The following is a 20,256-nucleotide window of genomic DNA, read 5'->3' as shown; positions in this document are numbered from 1 at the left end:
ATCAGTGTATAATAAGGCTGGACCTGTATTAGACTTTATGCTACCATGGCATGTGACTGCATTGGGGAAATGTTAGATTTGATGTGTGTATATGCTCTTAACAATAATAGTAAGTGGGACTTACTCCTGGGTAAATGTGGGTAGGATTGCAGCCTAGGACTGTTAATTTTCCTGCTTAATGATATCACTTCTGGTCATGAGATCACCCAGTGGGTCCTGACAGATTCTCATTCTAAAAAGTGGACCTTGGTGCTAAAAGTTTGAGAACCACTGATTTAAAGGTAAAGCCATCACTGTTTCCTCTCCTCTTTCATGCTGCCCCTGCACAGGCTCCCTCCAATTTGTTGTGATTTCCAATGTAATGCTATAGAAGTTGATTCACAGCTCACTCTTTGGAAAACACTTATTACAATCACCGTGCAAAAGAGACCACAAAAGGAGTGATTGGGTCAGTGATAAGCCCTGACATGGCTTCTACCAATCCAAGGTTTTTAAAAGTGTCACATCCAGGGGTGTGCACACCCAAAATGATACTGCAATTGCAGAATGAGGGCATCAGCTGCACTGTCTTAATTACACTCCCTTGTGGCTTGGCAATAGCAGGGTGAGTCTAGAGGGAAAAAGGGCTATCTGCCATCTTTCCACCTAAGCAAATGGAAGAGTGTTTTTTGTTTTTTTGGTAGAAGAACCTGACTGACTAGCTTCCTTGAACTTGGAGCTGTCAACCAGGCAATGGATCCTTTATATTTGTTACTGAAGAATCTGTCTGGAATTATGTCTCCATAATTTAGAAAGAACTTACATGGTGCCAAGTGTCAGAGATGATGCAATGGAAGCACATACTCCATTCAGCCACTGAACATTTAATTTAGGGCTGGGTGAGAGCCATAAGCAGGCTACCTCTCTACTTTGTGAGGCCAAACAGGCATGGAGAACCAGGCTGTGCAAGAGGATCCTCCAGAGCCTTGCCCTTTGCATAGGCTCTTTACACAAAAAAGGAAATTCAGGGCATGCTGGGAACAAGCCCAACTTGCAGAGCAAAGTGAGTGGCGGCTTTACAGAGCAGCAAGCATTGGGGGCATCCTGTTGCACCACCAATACATGAACTTGAAATTATGTAAATCAAGGCTTAGGTAAGTCAGGGAGTGTCTGTACTGAGCACTGTCAACTATATAACTTAAAAGTAATTTCTTAATGCTGATTATAAACAGTTGTACCCAGGGGCAGGTGGAATGCATATGCACACATGCATGTGCACACATGACCATTCCACAAATGTGTGAACAAAGGCAGGCTCTTTGAAATAAACCATGCTAATTCTTGTGTTTATTTCTAATTCTTGTGTTATACCAACACATACACACACACACACCCGCAAACAAACTACTATCATTACCCAAAGCCTTTGAACTGCAAAAAAAAAAATGTCCAGTGATCACAGTCTGTTAATGGAATGCTAAGCAAGGAATACGGGGTTGTTTCCCCCTTTAGGTTACAACTACGGATGGCAGCAACAGAAATAGCAAGGATTACATCACCTGCTTTCCAGAATATTAATGTGTCCAGATACACACATGCTACAATGAGTTCTCTTGAGATAGGCCCTTCGAGAAGGAATTACTATGGCCAGAGATGGTGTGCCATTATTGTCAGGGAGGAAAGAAGCCAGTTTGGGGTTTATTGATTGGTGTGGAGACTAGACATGTAAACAGACCAAAATATTCTGAAGTGGAGGCACAGGAGTGTTTCAACATTTCCACCTTGACTAAAATACAGAGTAGGTACCAAAAGCACAGAGCTGAGAAAGCCAGAGACAAACAGGGGCTTGGGACCATCCATAAAATGCACACACCAAGGATAGGGAGAGAAGGTAACAAAGTTGTGACAAATACATAATTCTGGCTAGTAGACTAACATGTAACTGAAATAACTATAATCTCCCCTGCCTATCCTTGCTTCCCTTTTGTTCTCTTATTTCAAATTTTAGATTGTAAACTCAGGACAGGGGTGTGTCTTATACTTTGTAAAGTACCATGCACAATAAGAATACCAGGAAAGGCAAAGACCATCCAATCCAGCATCCTGTGTCCTCCAGTGTCTCACCAGCTGCCTCTGAACCTCAGAAGTAGGAGACAAAGAGACTTCTCTCTCACCATTGCTCACTTGTAGCTGGTATGCAGAGGCATACTGTTGCTGAACCTGGATATAGTACATAACTATTATGACTAGTCACTGACAGTGTTCCCCCTAAGCTGTGCAGCTACACAGCTCAAAACCAAGCTCCTCAAAGTACACAGCTTGGCAACCGAGAAGCTTGCCAATGTTGTGCAACATCACCAAGTGTCTGGAAATGCATAGCGAAGCTGCACTGGAAGGGGTCTATGAATTGGCACAGACCCCTTACAGGGACCATGGCATATAGACCTGTTCTCCCTGAATTTGTCCAATTTCCTTTTACATTCATCTAAAACAGGGCTCTCCAGACTCCGGTCCACCGGCTGGATCCAGTGCCCTGCCTAATCCCCCCCCCCATGAGTGGTGCTTACCATTCGGCCACAGCACCAAACTTTATTGCCCTCCATTGCAGTACAGGGATGCTCCGAGTGGTCACAGCAGTCAGCAGAGGATGTCTGCCTGGACATCCTGCTGGGCCACTGGGCAATTGACACAACTGTGCAGAGTATCCCTGTACCACAGTGGAGGGCAATAAGCGGAGGGCAAAACAGTGGAGGAACGGTAAGCACCTGCCACAACAGGGAAGGTTTTTCCTTGGACGCAGCAGTCTCCAGTTTGGAGACCGCTGATCTAAACTAGAGCTATACAAACATTCATGAAGATTAATACTGTTCCTCCTCACTGCAGTTGTGACACAACTCGTTTAGTGCTGCTTTCCTGGCTTTGGGCTGAGATCCCAAGCTCAAGGATCCCAGCCCAAGCTCAGGGATAGGACCAGTCCCTGAATTGGTGAGGGAGCTTAATGAAAACCAGGTCTGCAATAGGACTAAGGGTGTTGGACCACCTCTGTATTTTAAGCACTAGATTGGCCCTGCTTTCTGGGGCATGCTGATGGTTTTGGTTTTCCTCATACCTGTCACCTCTAGCATATGTTGCTTGAGGTGATCCTGGTGCATCATTAGGCCCCCTTTGATTTTTCTTTTTAATGTTACCCGTTTTCTACTATCCATACAAATATTTCACAGTGGCTGACAACTTTAAAACAAAATCCCTAATCAAAAAATCAACAACACTAAAAATTAAAAACAAAATAAAAATCAGCCATCAGTTCTTTGATCTTGTTTTTCAAGTCACCTGCAATAAAAATGTTTTAATCTGCCTTTGAAAAGCTAACAAAGAAGAGACAATGTGAACCTCCTTCAGAAGCAACTTCCAGAGCATTGGGGCTACTATAGAAAAGATCATATTTATTCATAATGGTTGCTAATCCAGCCTCCCCATAAAATGGAAAGCAGAGCAGAGTCACATACAGAAGACATTTCATCCAATAATCAGGCCCCAAGCAATTTAGAGACATAAAGATCAATTTCCCTGCCCGTAGCAGAAAGAGATCAGGAAGCCGTGCTGCAAAAGAACATGCGCCCAACATGGTAAGGCACTTTCTCAAGACACTAGGGAGGACACCCCAGCATGAGATTAAAATCACTGGTGTAAGGAATTTCTGTCCAAGAAACACTGGAAAAGATTCGCATGGATTTGAAGGCTGAAAGGGTGTCTACTCATTGGGGAATTAGCCCCTTTGGCTATAAAACTTAGCTGAAGCAGGGAGAGGGTTGCTGAACAGGACTACAGTATAAGCAAAACTGCTTAGCATAACCAGTTGGAGCAGAGTGCTGAGGCTGCAGAAAAAGGCACCCTTCGAACGACAAAGACAACTTAAGATGAATACATAGGACTATCTGTATATACGGGAGACTGAAAGGGGGGGATCATCTCCTGGCCCTGGAGCAATATTTTCACATCTAGTATTTTAAAGGGGGTAAGAAGCACTGTTCCATGAACCACTGAAAGAAGAGAAACGCACCTGTGAACTGATTCTGGTTGGGGCCCAAAGCTCAGAAGACTCAGAGGTATAGGGTTAAAGTCCCAACCCACCTACCAAAAAAACCTATCAACTGATAGCTTGATGGCAAGCCAATTTGAACTTTCAAACTCATGTTCACCTGTGGGAACATGAATGCAGGAATGGGAACACTAGTCTACCATTAGGGGAAAGGGTCACAGCTCAGAGGTAGAGCACCTGCTTTACAAGCCCAAGAGTCAACCTCCAGGTCAGGTTGGCTGAAAAAATCCCTGGCTGAAACCTTGGAGAATTGCTGCTAAGGTCTGAGTAGAGAAAATACTGAACTAGATGGCCCTATAGTCTGACTTGGTAGAAGGAAACTGTGTGTGGGGCGAGGGCCTGCTACTGCAATGAAGTTGCTTATTCACAAGAATGATTACTAACCAACCAGGCCTTTAAAAACAAAAACAAAAAACAGCTTTAGTAAAGCTTCCCAGCCCAGTTCACTAGAGGCAATTCTTATTCTGCAGAAGTGACTAGGCAAGTGGTTACACAAACCTGTCAAATAATCCTCACAATTTTTTTCTCTTCAGGGAATGGGTTTTCAAGTTTTGAGGGTGGCTCTACAAGGAAACCTTTTCACTCTTCCCTGTGTGCAATTCTTCATATACTGAAAAGCTGGGTGGGTCTAAGAACATAAGAGCAGCCCTGCTGAATCTGATTAAAGGGCCATATAATCCAGCATTCTCTTTCCCACAGTGGCTAGCCACTCTTTTGTGTGGGGCACAAAATGTGATGGCTAACTTTTGTTCCAAGCCTCTAATATCCAGGAATGGACCACCTCTGAGCATGAAGGTTCCACTATAAGCTATTAACTGATAGACCTAAAATAAGAATTCCCTGGCTGTATCAGAACAAAGGTTCATCCATCCCAACATCTGTTTCCCAAATAGTGGCCAACCAGATACTTCTGGTGTACCAAATGGCATTGGACTAGCAGTGGGAATGCCTTGGTTCAAATCCCCACTCAGCCACAAGTTTGAAAACATTTTAACACAGGTTCTGAAATATGCACAGGCTTTGATGACACTCCCACAGAGGAAGTAGAATTCTTAAGTTACTGTTGTGGACCTGGCTTGGAGCATGTGTATTAAAAACTGTTTCCACCTTAGGGTTGTAAGCCTGGAAGAGCTGCAGTCATCAGACAGCAAAGATGGGGATTTCCAGAGGGTTCTAGGGCATGGTCTGATAAATGTGATACAGTCACTTTGTTGAAGCATGTCTAGGTTTGGGAAACAAACTTACATATACAGCCTTGAGCTCCATAACAGGAGAAAGGTAAGGGGCCAGACCATCCTTTTCTTCCATATCCCTCTTCCTTCCAACCTAGGGAGTGGGAGGTTGGCATATCACCAGGCAAGGGGGGGCAGCATTTGGTTGCTACCTTGGTGATAGAAAGTCTTGGGCCAGCTCTGAAAAGGTGAAATATAAATTGCATCAAATGAACATGCATGCGTGAACTGACCCCCCCAAGCAGCAAGAATGTATTTATTCCAAGAGCAAGAGCTGCTTAAGTGACTGATGCAAAACACTATAGGAGACCAGCTGTCTTTGTATTGGAAGAAAACAAGGGTTGAAACTCCGCCTCTTTGGCCCAACCAAGACACCCATTCAGACGAACTAAACTTCCTCTGCAGCATCTAGGGATGCCTCTCTAGGAAGACCTATGCCTTGCTTTTCAGTTACAGCTTTAGCGCAACTGAACAAACTATCTTCAAGAGGCTGTTGACAGATTAGATCTTGCACAATTAATTGGTTGATCCTGTTTTTCCCCCACCCTTCCCCTCCTTTTCCTGTAACATCTTGTCTCACATAGATTTTGCACACCCCAGAAGACAGCCAAACATTTACTTCACTGGAAAGTGGGGCACCCTGATACACAAAGGTGGCTAGCAGAATTGTCTGCTAGACCTCTCAAGAAAGTGGAGTTCAACAAATGGGTGAAGTTTCTACTTTCTCAAGAAAAAAAATTAATCCTAATTTAGAGAGATGAGCCATCCTGTGGTAAGGTGATGTTTCAAAATAAAAATAAAAAGGTAGACCACATCATCCAGTCGTCGTCCCCCAATTTTGCTTCTTCAAAGTTTTGAAAAAAGAAGTCTATTTTAGAAGATTAATTACATGGAAACAAACAAACAAAAATCCTACCCAAAAAATCATCCTACACCACAAATTAATCTAGTTATTTTCTGTAAAAAACCTAACTGATTAGTAGTACTGTACTTGCTTCACATGCAAATGTTTCCAAGTTCATTCCACAGTATCCCCAGATAAAAGGATCAGGTAGCAGGAAATGGGAAAGACCACTGCTTGAAGCACTAAAGAACTGTGGCTAGTTATGAGCTAGACAGACCTTGTGTGGGCGCAATTCTAACTTGCGCTGGAACAGGCAAGCCAGGAGGCTTGCGCTGTATCCAGCACAGGATTGTGGCCAGCAGCAGCTTAGCCAGAGGCAAGGGGAAACTTTAAGGGCTGCTGGTGCCTATGGGTCTCCTCAGACTTGCGCCACCTCCAGAGGTGGCACAAGTTCCCCGGGAACAGGGGCTGGGATCCAGCATAACTGCCCGATCCCAGCCCCACCTCCTGCTCCCTGCCCGCCCATCCCTGGGCCACCCATCCCCCTCCCTCCCCCCTGCCCAGGAACACCTCCTCCCTCCTCCTCTCTGCCCTCCCCACACCTACCTTTCGTCCTTGCGTTGGCTCATCTGAGCCAACGCAAGGAGCTGGGAGAAACTGGCGCGGAGGCTTCCGTCAGCCTCCACAGTAGTAGTAATAGTAACTTTATTGTCATTGTGCTACAGCACAACGAAATTTATGCTTCTTGGAGCGCCGGCCTGGCTTCCTCCCAAGGGACTTGGGCCAGCATAGGGCGCAGTTAGGATTGCACCCTTGGTATAAAACAGCTTCTTATGTTCAATTAATTGCATTAACAGTGCAATCCTAAACACATTTACTAGGGAGCAGAATCCATTACACTCAGTGGAACTTCCGTCTGCATAAATATGCTTAGGATTGTACTGGAAGCCATTACAAAAACAAATCCTTACCAACAGGATGAAGAACATATAATCTGCCCTGTCCTGCCCATACAAGCACACTTTGTAAACCCCTTGGGGCAGGCACTAAGCCTTTTTTGTTCATATTACTCCATAAGACTAGGCATGGTCTGAAGGCTCATTTTTTTAATTAAGTATTTTATTTATTTATTACATATACAGGTGAGAAAAATGGGTTAGACTTGGGTAGGTACCACACAGGTTACACATGAGGATATGGCCCTAGATTACAACATGCATTATTCAAAAAACAAACAATCAAACAACTGTTTAAATTTATCTAAAAACTCAATATTGTTTAACTAAAAATTTCTATCCAATCATAAAAAGGCTTCCAAATTCCAATATTTTCTTACTCTACCTAAATATCTCTCTTTCATTCTTTCTGTTAAAACTTCCATTTCTGCTATTTGATAAATTTTGTCCATTAAATTTTCTCTAGATGGCATGTCTGTAGATTTCCAATTTTGTGCAAACAGTATTCTTGCTGCTGTAACAATATGTACAATAAGGTATTTTCTATATTGGTCTTTAATTTCTGATGTCACATTTAGGAGGAATATTTCTGGTTTGAATGGTAATACACAATTCAATATCTCTTGCAAGAATTTATGTAACATTTTCCAGTATTTCTTTGCTTTTTCACATATGATAAAAGTTTCCTTCAACCTCTTTACATTTCCAACACTTATCTGATGACCCAGAATACATCTTTGTTAATTTCTCTGGAGTTAAATACCATCTATAAAACATTTTATATAAATTCTCTTTAAAAGACACTGCTTTAGGTATCTTAATATTTATATTCCAAATTTGTTTCCAGTCATCCATTGATATATTACATCCAAAAATTTTGCCCAGTGCACCACTGCATCTTTAACTATTTCATCCTTCATTCTTATCTCCAGGAGAAAATTGTACATTTTTTTATATATTTCCCCTCATCAATCAAAAATATTTTATCAAAACTTATATCTTCATAAAAACCTATTTTTTGGTCTTCTCGTAATCTTGTTTGTGAGGCCTCCCTGTGGGGGGAGGGAAGGGCCCACCCAGCCTTTACCAGTGGGACCCCCTTGTGGAGGCCTCAGAACAGTTCACCAGAAGAAGGGGGGTTGAGTCACCCCTCTGTTTGGGTTGGCAGCATTTGCCAGTCAGGAGCAGGGGCTGCTAGCAGCAGATCCTCCTGCCTGCTCTTCTGACTCCCAACTGCCTTATCATCCCTGGCCTCCAGGTTTATGTAGGGCAGACCCCCTCTTTGGCCCCTCCCCTTCCCTCACAGGGATGGTACAAAAAGGGCCTGTCTCTAGGACTGCCCTCCCCTAGGATGACCACAACTCCTCCCTTTCCTCTCTCTGTTTTGCTCCCACCTTCTCTCACCTGGAGCTACCAGGGTTGTTCCTGAGAGGGCTGGGAAGGCTGCTACCTCTGCTCTGGTCTCTGCCTTTGGGGGGTGAGCTGGCCCTGCCCACCTGGGTCCTGTAGCTCTGCAGACGACTCAGGGAGGGTCCAGCTGTGGGCTCCTGATGTCACAGCAAGGCAGGCCCCAGCTGGTTGGGCCAAGGAGCGGTCTCCTTCCCCCCCCCCAGGCACGGGAGGGGCAGTTGCCCAGCAGCCAAATGGCCTGTGTCCTGTCTCCCCCCTCCCTCCTCTAAGGTGGGGGGCAAAGCGGGGGGGGGGGAGTTCGGCAGGCAGTGTTCCTCTGCTATGCCTTGCTGCCCACAGGAGTGCCCAGGCAGCCTATGGGGAGGTGGCCCCATGTTTCACCAGCTTCCTCCCTGATCCTCTGGCCCAGAAGCCTTCTCCCTGGGTAAGTTGGGGACTTGTGGGAGGAGGGGAACCCCGATGTTGTTATTTGCATTTCATTCCACCAGTCCAATTTTATTCCTTTCTCTTCTAACTTACTTAAGATCTCTCCTTTAATATTCAACAGATTGTTGTATGATTTATTTTGGTCTTTTTTAATCCAGTTCGGATTAGTTGCTATTTCAAGAGGTTTTATCCATCTGGGTAATTTAGAGTATATCTTGTATTTTATCTGTTCCCATATCCAAATTAAAGATCTTCTTAAAAGGCATGGTCTGAAGGCTCATGATGCAGCCACCTTGCAGAAACCGAAGAGGACATGGCCAATACTTATATGAGAGACTGCCTCAGAATCCTACAGCTTGAGTTCTTGATGGAAAAAAGGCAGGATATAAGTGTAATAAATGATGATGTGCTATGTACATCTATAAAAATAAATACTTCCCACAACCAGTGGCATAGCTAATGATCGTGTAGCCTGGTGCCAAGCTCAAAATGTTGCTCAAAATGAGCTGATGTCACAACCGGAAGTTTTAAAAGTTCACTTTTAAAAAGTGAAAATTGGGAGGAACCCACTTCCTTCTCCCAGTAGCTTGCCACCTACTTGCTCTGCTGCCTCCTCCCAGTCAGTGGCATAGCTAAGCCATCTATCTGCTACCTGGCATCAAAGAAGATTTGTAGCCCCCCCCTACAAAATCAAATTAATTAAGTAAATAAATAAAAATGTGCCCCTGATTGGTTTGAGACACTGTGCTGCTAAATATAAGAGGGGGACTACTTGAAAAATTGCCATTTTACCCAGTTAGCCAGGGTAACTGTATTATGATACATAAAAATGAGAATTGACTCATATTAACATCTTATTGGTTTCATGCTATATCATAACATGTCATTGCAATATGTCAATAATATAATATGTCATTGGCTCTTAGAACAATCAGTTTCATAGGTCAGTTTTGAGTTAAAGAAATTCACTTTTTGTTCCATAAGGCAGTTATGTTTTCATTTTCTAGTTAATTGGTCATAACTTTTGATAGAATACAGATATTCCAATGCAGTTTGTTTCTTTGCATTCTGCATTAAATTACCTTTCCAATGATATATAACATGATGGTATTATTCATACATACCAAGATTTTCACAATTTTGGTCAAGCTCAGCTTGTTGCCCCCTCTAATGCTTGATGCCCAGTGCAACCACTACCCTCTGCACCCCTTTAGCTACGCCACAGCCCACAACATGTTTCCTGCAGCTGCAAAAAATCTTGCTGGATATACAAGGTGAATCTTTCCTACAACTTTAATAACTTACAGGAAACACTTTCATGACAAATACAGATGTCATACATGACTGTCAAATCAAAAACAAAAATGCTAGGCAGTGCAATCCATGTCATAAACAAAGTAAAATTGCAATTATAAATGGAGGATACATAAAACACTCCTTGTGGAAAAGGACTGTGCTGCTAAATTCTTCAGAATGAAAATGTACCTACATCATACACCAGTTTGTTTTTAAAAGGCAGGCATAAGCTTAAGAGAATTATTTTCCACTATGAAGGGCTACTTAACACAACACTTTCAGTCTTGGAAGTTAGTTCCTTCAACAAACAAGGAAGATGTATTCTATCACCTATTCGAAAAAAATTTCAGAAATCTGGATTGTAGCTTCCAGTTTGTGTGGTACTTTGTTCAAGTATAAGGACAAATTGGAAACAAGGAAGAACAAGGAGATAGAGACATGCTTTGAAAGTAAACATTTTTATGCAAAGAAAAGCAGCAAGATAACCCTAAACCTTTGGGCTGAAAACATAGCTTGTATTAAGCAGTTTCAATTGCTAACTATTCCCAATGCAGTGTGAGAAAAATCAAGGACTGCTCCCTGGAAATATACACAACTATACAAATGTATATACAAATATATCATTCTGAAAGCCTTATGAGGAAGGGCTATATCTCAGTGATAGAGCACAGGTTTTACATGCAACTCCTTGGTTCAGTCTCTCCCATCTGAAAAGATCTCAGGTTGCAGGGGTGAGAGAGACTTCTGCCCTTGACCTCAAAAAAGCAGCTACTCATCACAGCAGACAATACTGAGCTGGAGAACCAATGGTCTGAGTTAGGAAATGGCAGCTTATGCTGAATGAGTCACAGCTGGGTGGTTTGCAAGCAGGACCCAGATTCAATCTCCAGTTAAAAAAATCTAGGGTAGCAGGACTGAAAAAGTACTGCTTCTGCCCAAGACCTTGGACAGCCTCAGCAGATACTATACATATAAAACACAAGCCTAATAATCTCAAAAGTAGGGCAGTTCTTGGCACCTGAGGCCTTAACATCCCTGTCATTGCAGCCAAGAGGAAGGAAATGTCTCACTTCCCCAGCTATTTTAAGAACATAAATCAATTGTCACAGGGTAGGTGACCATTCTGTGGATAGGACAGTGGAAGTTAACATTTCCAGTCCATGGATACTGTAAGCTAGTAGCTAGAGTGTTCAACTCAATTGTAGGAAGCCAGGATTTCCCCCCCTGCTAAGTTAGGGAGATCATGTCAGTGATTTTGGACAAGTCAGCAACAACCTAAACTACCCCACAGAATTACTGAATTTGGTGGGATACAGGAATCTGGACTAGATGGGCCTATGGCCTGATCCAGTGGGGCTATTCTTATGTACTGAGAAGTTAAACAACTTTTTTAAAAAAACACCACTCATTTAGTTACATTTGGCCAATAAGAACTGTCTCCCAGCAACCAGGGAAGGCATCCTCTCTTTTAGGCTACAAATAACAATATGGATATAGGGGCAGGTCAATAAAATAGCATATTTTTAGCCAAGACTGTCTCCCAAAGTAGTTTACACTTAATCCAGAATACACAATATATCTGGAATACATGGAGGTAATTATAACAGTTCTGGACCTTAGCAGCTGTGGCACAGTCCAGGTTCTTTGCTTTAGGAGGAGGCAGAAGGAACTATAGATGGATTCTGTGGCTGGCTGATGATACAGGTGTCAGCCTAAAGAGGCATTCTGTTGATCTTATTGGTTGGTAATTTCTGAGTGTTTGTATGGCTAGATTAAACCCTAAGCTCCTTGGAAAAAGGAACACAGGACAACAAATAAACATGCCTAGGAGGTCTTGTAAAAACACAAATGCTCTCTGGTTTTGTCATAAATGACAGAGAAACACTTCAATCTTCATGAGTCAAAGATATTTGTGAAAACTTTACTCCATCACTGTACAATTCTGGATTTCAAGAGTTAAGAGGGTTATCCAAAGTGGTTTGTTCACCAGATATTCTCTGGACCATCCTTCCTTGAAGCTACATAAGTTTATGCTTGCAGGAGTAATCAGTACAAACTACTGTATAAACATTCTCAAACTACAAATATATATAAAATGAACTGGTGGCTATATAGTATAGCCTTCCTATTCAATTCATTATAAGCCACCCCATCCCCCTAACAGACAGGTTATTTAAAATCCATATTTCACATACCAGCTTAACCATGGTGATGAAAAATAATCAGCCTACCTAAATAGTGCCAAACCAATTCCCTTCAGCTTTTCCAAACTGAGTGGTCTGCCAAGGAACCTTTGCATGGAAGAGAACTGTAGGATGCACTGAGTATAGGACAGGGCTATAAAGCTCCACAATCTGAGAGTTTACCTTAGTTTTGGCACCAAATACTTAACTGAAGTTACAAGCTAGAAGGGAAGGTGAGTAGGCAATCTCAGGGAAGCTTGTTCATCATTGCAGATATCTTCAGTGGAAATGTTTTTTAAAGCCACAGGGTTCAGGAGAACCAAGTCAAAATCCATCATCCTAACAGACATCTTTCTGCTACTTCACTGGCCAAGATGCCCTTAACCACCATGTTTATGCCCCCTGGATCTCCCCAATACTATATGCCTGACAGCATTACATAATGTTCCAATGTGACCTTTACCCTTTCTACCCTGCTGAGCCACCACTGTTCCTGGATTTCCATTCCCATCTTGTGCAGTGTGCCCTGTGGTCTGGATACAAAGGGCACACTCAATATACTTCCCAGCATAGATCCATCTTCAGTCCAGAATGAATGCACACTCCAACACTTTCCACCCAAAATCTTTCTGTCCCTTAGGAAACAGGGTCAAAGTTGAGTGGCAGAGCACGTTTAGCATGCAAAAGATCTCAGGTTTAATCCTTTGCATTTCCAAGTAGGAATGGAACAGTCCCTCATCTGAAACACACTGCTACTCCATGTAGACAATTCTAAGCTAGATGAACCAAAGGTGTGACTGCGAACATCAGTTTCATTTGTTTCTGTATCATGATACAGTGCATTCCCCAAGCAAATACTTCTCTAAAGGCACCTTATTGGTGGTGCCTGCCATTATCAGTCACCTAACTACAAGACTTCCTCTTCACCAGATTTCCTCTTCACCAGATTTCTCAACCATCTCCATGGTGCTTCTCTAGCTTGCCCCCAAAGCACAACAAAAATGCCAATCTTACTTTTTTTACTGTTTTACTCTGCCTGGAATTTCTCCATATGTTGATCCCCTATCTTTTATTGTCCCTGTGATTATAGTAGTTCATGTTATTTTGAAAAATTAAAATTATTAAAGAACGTCAGTCTTACCTTACAAGAACAAGCTTGTGTCCTCAGGCTTTCTTCCTAAAGCCTGTACAGGAACACTTCCCCTGCACTTGCAAAGCAAAGCTCTGCTCCAGTAATCTCCAAGCCTACCCCCTTTGTACAGTGGGCATTTAGTACCTTTGGATCCCACCACCTGCAGATGCTGAGCCAATGCCTCAGAGCGCCTCCTGGGCAACCAGAAGCCACTTCTGGATGTGTCTGGATGTATTCTGAGGTATGGAGAGGCCGAGAGCCCATTCCACAGGCCTTCCTTGGCCTCAGAACATGTCTCTGATGAGACTAAAAGCCACTTCTGGTTCGTGGCCGCGACTTCTGACTGCCTCCAGAAGTGTTCTGATGCTGGGGAAAGCCCATAGAGAGGGCCACAAGCCTCCCCATGCTTCAGAACACCTCCCAAATGCAACCAGAACTTGCGTCTGAGATCCAGAAGTCACTGAGTCTCATTAGTGAGGAGTTCTGGGGAGGCCTGTGGAGTGGGTCACAGGCCTTGCATGGCCTCTGGAGGGACCAGTGGATCCCCAAGGTGAATAATTGCAGCACCACACTGGGTCCCCCCCCCCATGGATTCTGGAATGGATCTTCTGTGAATACCAAGGGCTCACTATATTAGGGAACATGCTTGACCCATTTCTGCCCAGCCCATAGGTGTATATGTTTTATCCCTGTTGCGTATATGCAACATTGGCCAGAAATGGCTTAATCTGCCTGGAGGCTCTCAGCCTCTTTGTACCTCCTCATTCACCTTCTGCCAAAGGTGCTTCCCCCCCCCCCCCCGATACTAGTTTCTTCTCATGCAACCAAATTAACGCTGCCTGCCCACCACTCAGTTCTTTATTTCTATTATTGCCAACAGAGTATATCAAGCTTACAATATTTATTAAACGCAGCATTTCTCAGTGTGTACTTCTCAGAGCCCTGGGACTCCCCAAGACCATGGTTAAAAAGTGGAAAGGATTCAAGAGATCAACAAGTTTCCGAACTACTGAGTTAAAGCAGGCACCTCCAAACTCTGGCCCGCGGGCTGGATTTGGTGCACTGGAATAATCATTCCAGGCATGGCATGGTGGTGATGATGAAGCCTTACTATTCCATCCCACACCCACCTTTCTTTGCAACTGATTGTTGCTGAGTCTTGTGCAGGGGAGTCACTTCCCCAGGAAATTGGGGCACAGAGTCTTCAGGGGTGATATGTAGTTGAAGTGGCTCCCCGCTCAAAACTCTGCAACAACCCAGTGTGAAGAAAGGTGGCTGCAGGTCAGAATGGTAAGGCTTTGCCATTGCAACACCAGGAATGATTATTTGGGCAGAACTTAGGCCATGATTTGGAGACCGCCAATCTAAAAGAACCCCATTCTGACAGTCCTCCAGAGTTTCCTTTCCTGAAGCCCTCCTTGCATGGTGCCCAAGCAGGCACCTTCCATAATAAACTCCTACATGCCTCTGGTTGTACAACTGATTTCATCCACCCTCACGTTCCCTTCCCCCCCCTTACTCATTTTTGGAACATCTTCTAGAACAGGAATGCCAAACATAAGGGCAGCAGAATCTATAATTATCTTGAAAATATGCTCAAAGTTTGCATATTTTCTCTTCTGTCGTTAGCAGCTAATAAGTTCCTAGATGAAAACAGTGTTTATTTCTGGTCATCACTTAATAATGTCACTTCCTGATTAATGACATCATTTCCAGACCTTAATGCCATGAATATTATTTAGCCCACTGTATGAAATGAGTTTGACACCTCTGTTCTACACCAATGTATTCTCATACCATCCCATTAACAACCCCTTCCCTTTGCCAGCATCTCTAGTCTTCTCATCCCTCAACATTCCCTAACATAAATGTAGTCCTTCTCTACAGAGCTTCAGTGTGTTTTGTTAGCTGCCTTAATACAAAACTGAAAGGCATTATGTAAATATTTATAACAAACACTAACATCACCTCCCTTGTCTAAAATTGCTTCTTTACCTATAACTCCAGTACTGTACCTCATAAACACAACCCATTCTGTTCCTCCAAGTTATAGCTCTCTCTTGTTGCCAACATTATCAGAATTAGATTGAGAAGGGGCAACCTGTCCCACCACCATCCAATATTCCATTCTACTGAAGCACAGTCCTTTTCTCTTAGCACCTCCACCATGCCTTGGGGGGAGGGGGTTATGGCCAATCATTTACCATCTTTCCAGTTAAGATTTCTCCCAACACCAAACTTTCTAATTGCTTTGGAGTTTGAAACAAGGCAGGGCAAGTGCCACATAATAGTCAAAGACAGAAAATCCCTATTGTATCGAATATGGTGATCTGCAACTACAGTAAAAATGTGCACCTTTAAAAGAAAACAAGGAGGGAAAACATGAAATAAGAATAACCAAATAGCCATAATGTTCCCACCCCTGCCATGGCAACATCCCTAGTCTTCCTCCTTTCAAAACACCCCACTTACCCAAATTTCTATTTCACAATCTAGCCTATTGATCCTGCCTACTGATCCTTCCTCCCATCCATCCTATGCCCATTATTATTTCACTATCCCAACCCCACCATGGAGCACCTTTCAAAATGTTTGGAGTGCTGCATGTAACTATTAATAAAGTGGCTATATGTCAGAGAGCCACATAGTCTAAACTGTCTGTTGTTCACGAATTCAACAGGTAGTCTTAGGAAAGCCACTACTCGGTATTCTGTAGGTCCAATGTCTGAAATACAAAAAAAACACTGACCTACCTTATGGTGTCATTTGCAAAGATAATAAAAGATCATATAGGAAAATGCTTTAAGAACGATATATGAATACTATTATCATCATCATCAACAGGAGCAGCCACCAATGCTCTATCCAGTGGTTCCCAAACTGTGCATCTGAGACCCACCAGTGAGTTGTGACCCAATTTTGGTTAGTGCAGATTGTGCTATGTACATCAAGGGCTAAACAAACTGCAAAGGGCAGGGGTGGGGTGGGGGGGGAACCCCGCTGTCCAGTCACCCTTATAGCCACAACCCTTGGCATTTATAAATCAGGCAGCGGCCTCTAAAAAGTTTGGGAACCACTGCTGTCTATACATGAATTCTAAAAAAAAAGAACACCCAATGTCCTATATATAACAGCTAAATGTTAAAAATAAAGACATCAGAGAGCAATTCACTCACTATAAATGCTTTACAATAGCTACAATCAAGGATATGGGGTGGGTGGGGAGGCACTGGAGTCCTTCGAAAAGTGTCCTTTGAAAAGTGTGGGTGCTGTGTGAGGCACCCAAGCACCCACAACCCTTGGGTGCCTCACACAGCAGCGGCACTTTTCAAAAAACTCTGGTGGGGAGGCCTTACCTCCCCACCCACCCCATGTCCCTGGCTACAACATACAATGTACTTACATACACGGTTTTTGCTGTAATTTTGTCTTTCCTGGTTTTATTACATAGTTAGTATGTATTTTAGAGTATGTCAGTACCTATGCTGGAGTATGTACTCAGTACATACGTTAGAGTATGCAGGCAGTACATAAGTTACATAGAGCATGTTAGAGTATGTAGTCAGTACATATGTTAAGAGTAAGTTAGTATGTCAGCTGGTCTGGGATTTGTATTTCAACCTGGAGTTGTTCCACCAACAGCGGACCCTCCAGCAACGTTCTCCCTCCCACGGTCCACACCGTCGTGCCAGCCCCTCGCCATACCCCGTGGCCCCCCTTCCAGCATGAGGCCCTCAGCGCCTCCCAGCCCAGGACGAAGACCCTCCCGCAGCAGGCCCCCAGGCCGCCCCTCCAGCGAGGGTCGCAACCGCTTCGCCCCCCCCCACTGCCTCAGCCCCCCTCAGGCTACCTCGGCCTCCTCCACCGTCTCTCCTCCTCCTCCTCCTCGCAGGGCCTGGCCTGGCCTGACTGGGCTGAAGTGACTGACGGGTGGGGGAGGGGAGGCTGCTCCCTCAGGTGGCCACTGACAGCAGGAGGAGGAGGAGGAGGACAGTGGGGGTTGGGAGCGCGAAGAAGGCGCGGAGGAAGGCGGCACGGCGCATGCGCGGAAGGAGACGGGCTTCAACGAGACCGCGCGCGCCGCGCTCCCGAGCCACGCCCACTCCCGACGATGTGTCCTCGGCTCCCCCAGCCGAGCCACGCCCCTTCCGCCGTCGTCTCCTGGCCTGGGCTTTCCCGCCCCGTCTGAGCCACGCCCCCAAAGGCTCTCACCTCGCCTCCCTCACAGCCCCGCCCCTCGCTCTTCCCTCAGCTGTCAAGCCACACCCCAACACGTTCCTTACGTCCCGCAGTGAGCCACGCCTTCTTTCTACCAGGCTCACGCGCCCCTGCAAGCGTCGCTTCCGAGCACGCCCCCAACTCCTCAGGAACGCCCCCACCGTGAACGTTCCAGCGACGCCCATTTAACCCTTTTTGCTATAGAGGTAGGAGGAAAAGAGTGGAGACAGACGCAGCATATACTTCCGGTTACAAAGCGAATGTCGTCCTATGGGCTATGGATGCTCTCTGTCAAAAGTGGAATGGTTGTCGCACTAACCCTTGGAATTTTTTAGTGTAGCAGCAAAAACCCCCTCTATTCTTTCACCAGTTCCCACACTGGGGGTCCGTGCAGCAAAAACCCCCTCTATTCTTTCACCAGTTCCCACACTGTGGGTCCGTGGCCCAGTAGAAACTGACAGTGGAAACTGTCAGGGCAACTGACAGTTGTCCCAGTGGAAACTGACAGGGCAGATTAGGCCTTGTTAGCTTCCCGAAACACCAAAAAGTGGTCATGACCCACTGGTGGGCCACAGACCCACAGGGCCATATTATTCATAAGGCTGACTAGCCTGAAGGCTAGGGGTGCCATAGGAACTAGGGCCCCCCTTTTTTTTGCTGGTGCATTCTTACTAATGAGTAAAAGCACTTTACTCCTTTCTCTATATAAAATACCCCCTGGGGGCTGGGGATAAGAACAGGCCCTCAGTTTGGCTGTACTTGTCGTAAGAGGCAACTAAACAGCCACCGGGTAGATGGGACTCATCAGCCTGGGAAGGCAGCTCATCTGAGAGAAGGAAAACTCTGATCCCAAACCTCCACTGCCTTGTGGCTACATCCAGTTATGGAAAAGGCTTCAGCAGTCAACCTTGAGGCAAAATCCAGAGCCGGAGTCCCTGAGGCAGTTCATGGCTGAACACAGTCACATTCTGGCAACTCCTGCGACGCCGCTGGAACCAACCGTATTGGCCTCTGCCTTTCCATTGGACCATTTCAGCGACATGGAGAGGGGACTTTTGCTGCATGGGTAACAGCCTATCCTCCATACCTACTTTACCCAGGCTTTGCACATTGGAGAGGACACTCTGTTCCAGAACCACCATTCAGAGCATGACACCATAGTCTTCCGCGACTGAAGGATGCCAACAACAATTAATATATATATAGTTTATATATTTAAATAAAATTGTATTCAAAATATTACAGTATTACACCCCCAAAATGTGGTTTCCTAAAGAGTTCTAGTCGCTCAATAAAAATATTTTAAAAATTGTGAATATTTTAAAAATTGTGAATTCATCAGGAGACCCTCAAAATGGACATAGGGCTGTGTACTGTAGTCTACTGTGCCACAGTCAGGCTGTCAGCTGTAGTAGGGTGAATGATTGAAGTGCCTGGACCCGCTCTAGCAGCCTGCCATGGATTAAGCCATTTTTGCCCAGCCTACAGGTGCACACATTTGGTCCCTGTTGCATATATGCAATGATGGGCAGAAATATTAATACAGCCATGCATCAAGGGTTAAACAGTCCACTACTTGAGAGAAGCACAGCTCCCCAATCACCACTATACCCACAGAGGCTTGAGGACTAGTAAAGTGAAACTTTTTTCCCCCATGTCTGGGAACGACTGCTTTAAAAAATGATAAAAGTCAAGTTCTCTTTGAGACCGAACATGGTGAACAGGTCTGTGATTGTGTGTAATGCTTTGAAATACAGTACTTTTCCTCCCTGATTCCTGCTGCTACCTGATGAGGAACAGTCTTACTACAAAAGGTGTCTGCCTCCCTCTTGAGCATACCAAAGGTAAGGAAAATGTAAGCAACACTTTTAGAAAGTGGACTAAGAGCCCAATCCTATCCAATTTTCCGGTGCCGGTACAGTTGTGCCAATGGGGCTGCACTGCATCCTGTGGTGGGGAAACAGTTACAGAGGCCTCCTCAAGGTATGGGAACATTTGTTCCCTTTCCCCGGGCTGTGCCAATGCTGGAAAGTTGGATAGGATTGGGCTCAGTGACACTGCGACAGCAGCTTAAGCCATTTTTGCCCAACGTGGCATATACCCAACAGGGACCAAATGTGTACACCTGTGGGCCAGGCAAAAATGGGTTTAAAGGAAGGGACAACGAGCAGAGCAACTTTGCCCAAACTTTAGGGCCAGACTCCCTTCCATTTCTACAGTGTTTTCCACTCTCACTTCTAATGCGTAAAGGCACGATATGATTTATTTAAAAGATTTATACCATGCTTTTCCTCTGCTGGAGCAGATGATGGCTGAGGTGGCTTACAACTTCAGACAACAACAAAAATAATAATCACAATATACAGAACAAAAATAGGACAACTATAGAAATTTCAAACTCAAGAGATTTGTGGTGTTCACTTGAAAACAGGAAGTTTTTCTAACTATGTTAAAAAAGGTGTTGAAACAGAACCATGAAAT

At 44.4% G+C, this 20,256-nt stretch overlaps 1 protein-coding gene across 1 annotated transcript in view; it reads right to left on the bottom strand.

The window, feature by feature from the left end:
* Positions 1 to 17,479, bottom strand: part of GATAD2A (GATA zinc finger domain containing 2A) — a 72,704-nt gene extending 55,225 nt beyond the window's left edge. Inside the window, exon 1 of the mRNA XM_066636107.1 lies at positions 17,408 to 17,479. The gene's annotated coding sequence lies outside the window, so the exon portion shown is untranslated. The remainder of the gene's footprint in view (positions 1 to 17,407) is intronic.
* Between the last annotated feature and the right edge of the window lie 2,777 nt (positions 17,480 to 20,256).

The sequence above is a fragment of the Tiliqua scincoides genome, chromosome 8 (assembly GCF_035046505.1).
Source record: "Tiliqua scincoides isolate rTilSci1 chromosome 8, rTilSci1.hap2, whole genome shotgun sequence".
Classification (NCBI taxonomy): Eukaryota; Metazoa; Chordata; class Lepidosauria; order Squamata; family Scincidae; genus Tiliqua; species Tiliqua scincoides.
This window is presented reverse-complemented; position numbering and strand designations above follow the sequence as displayed.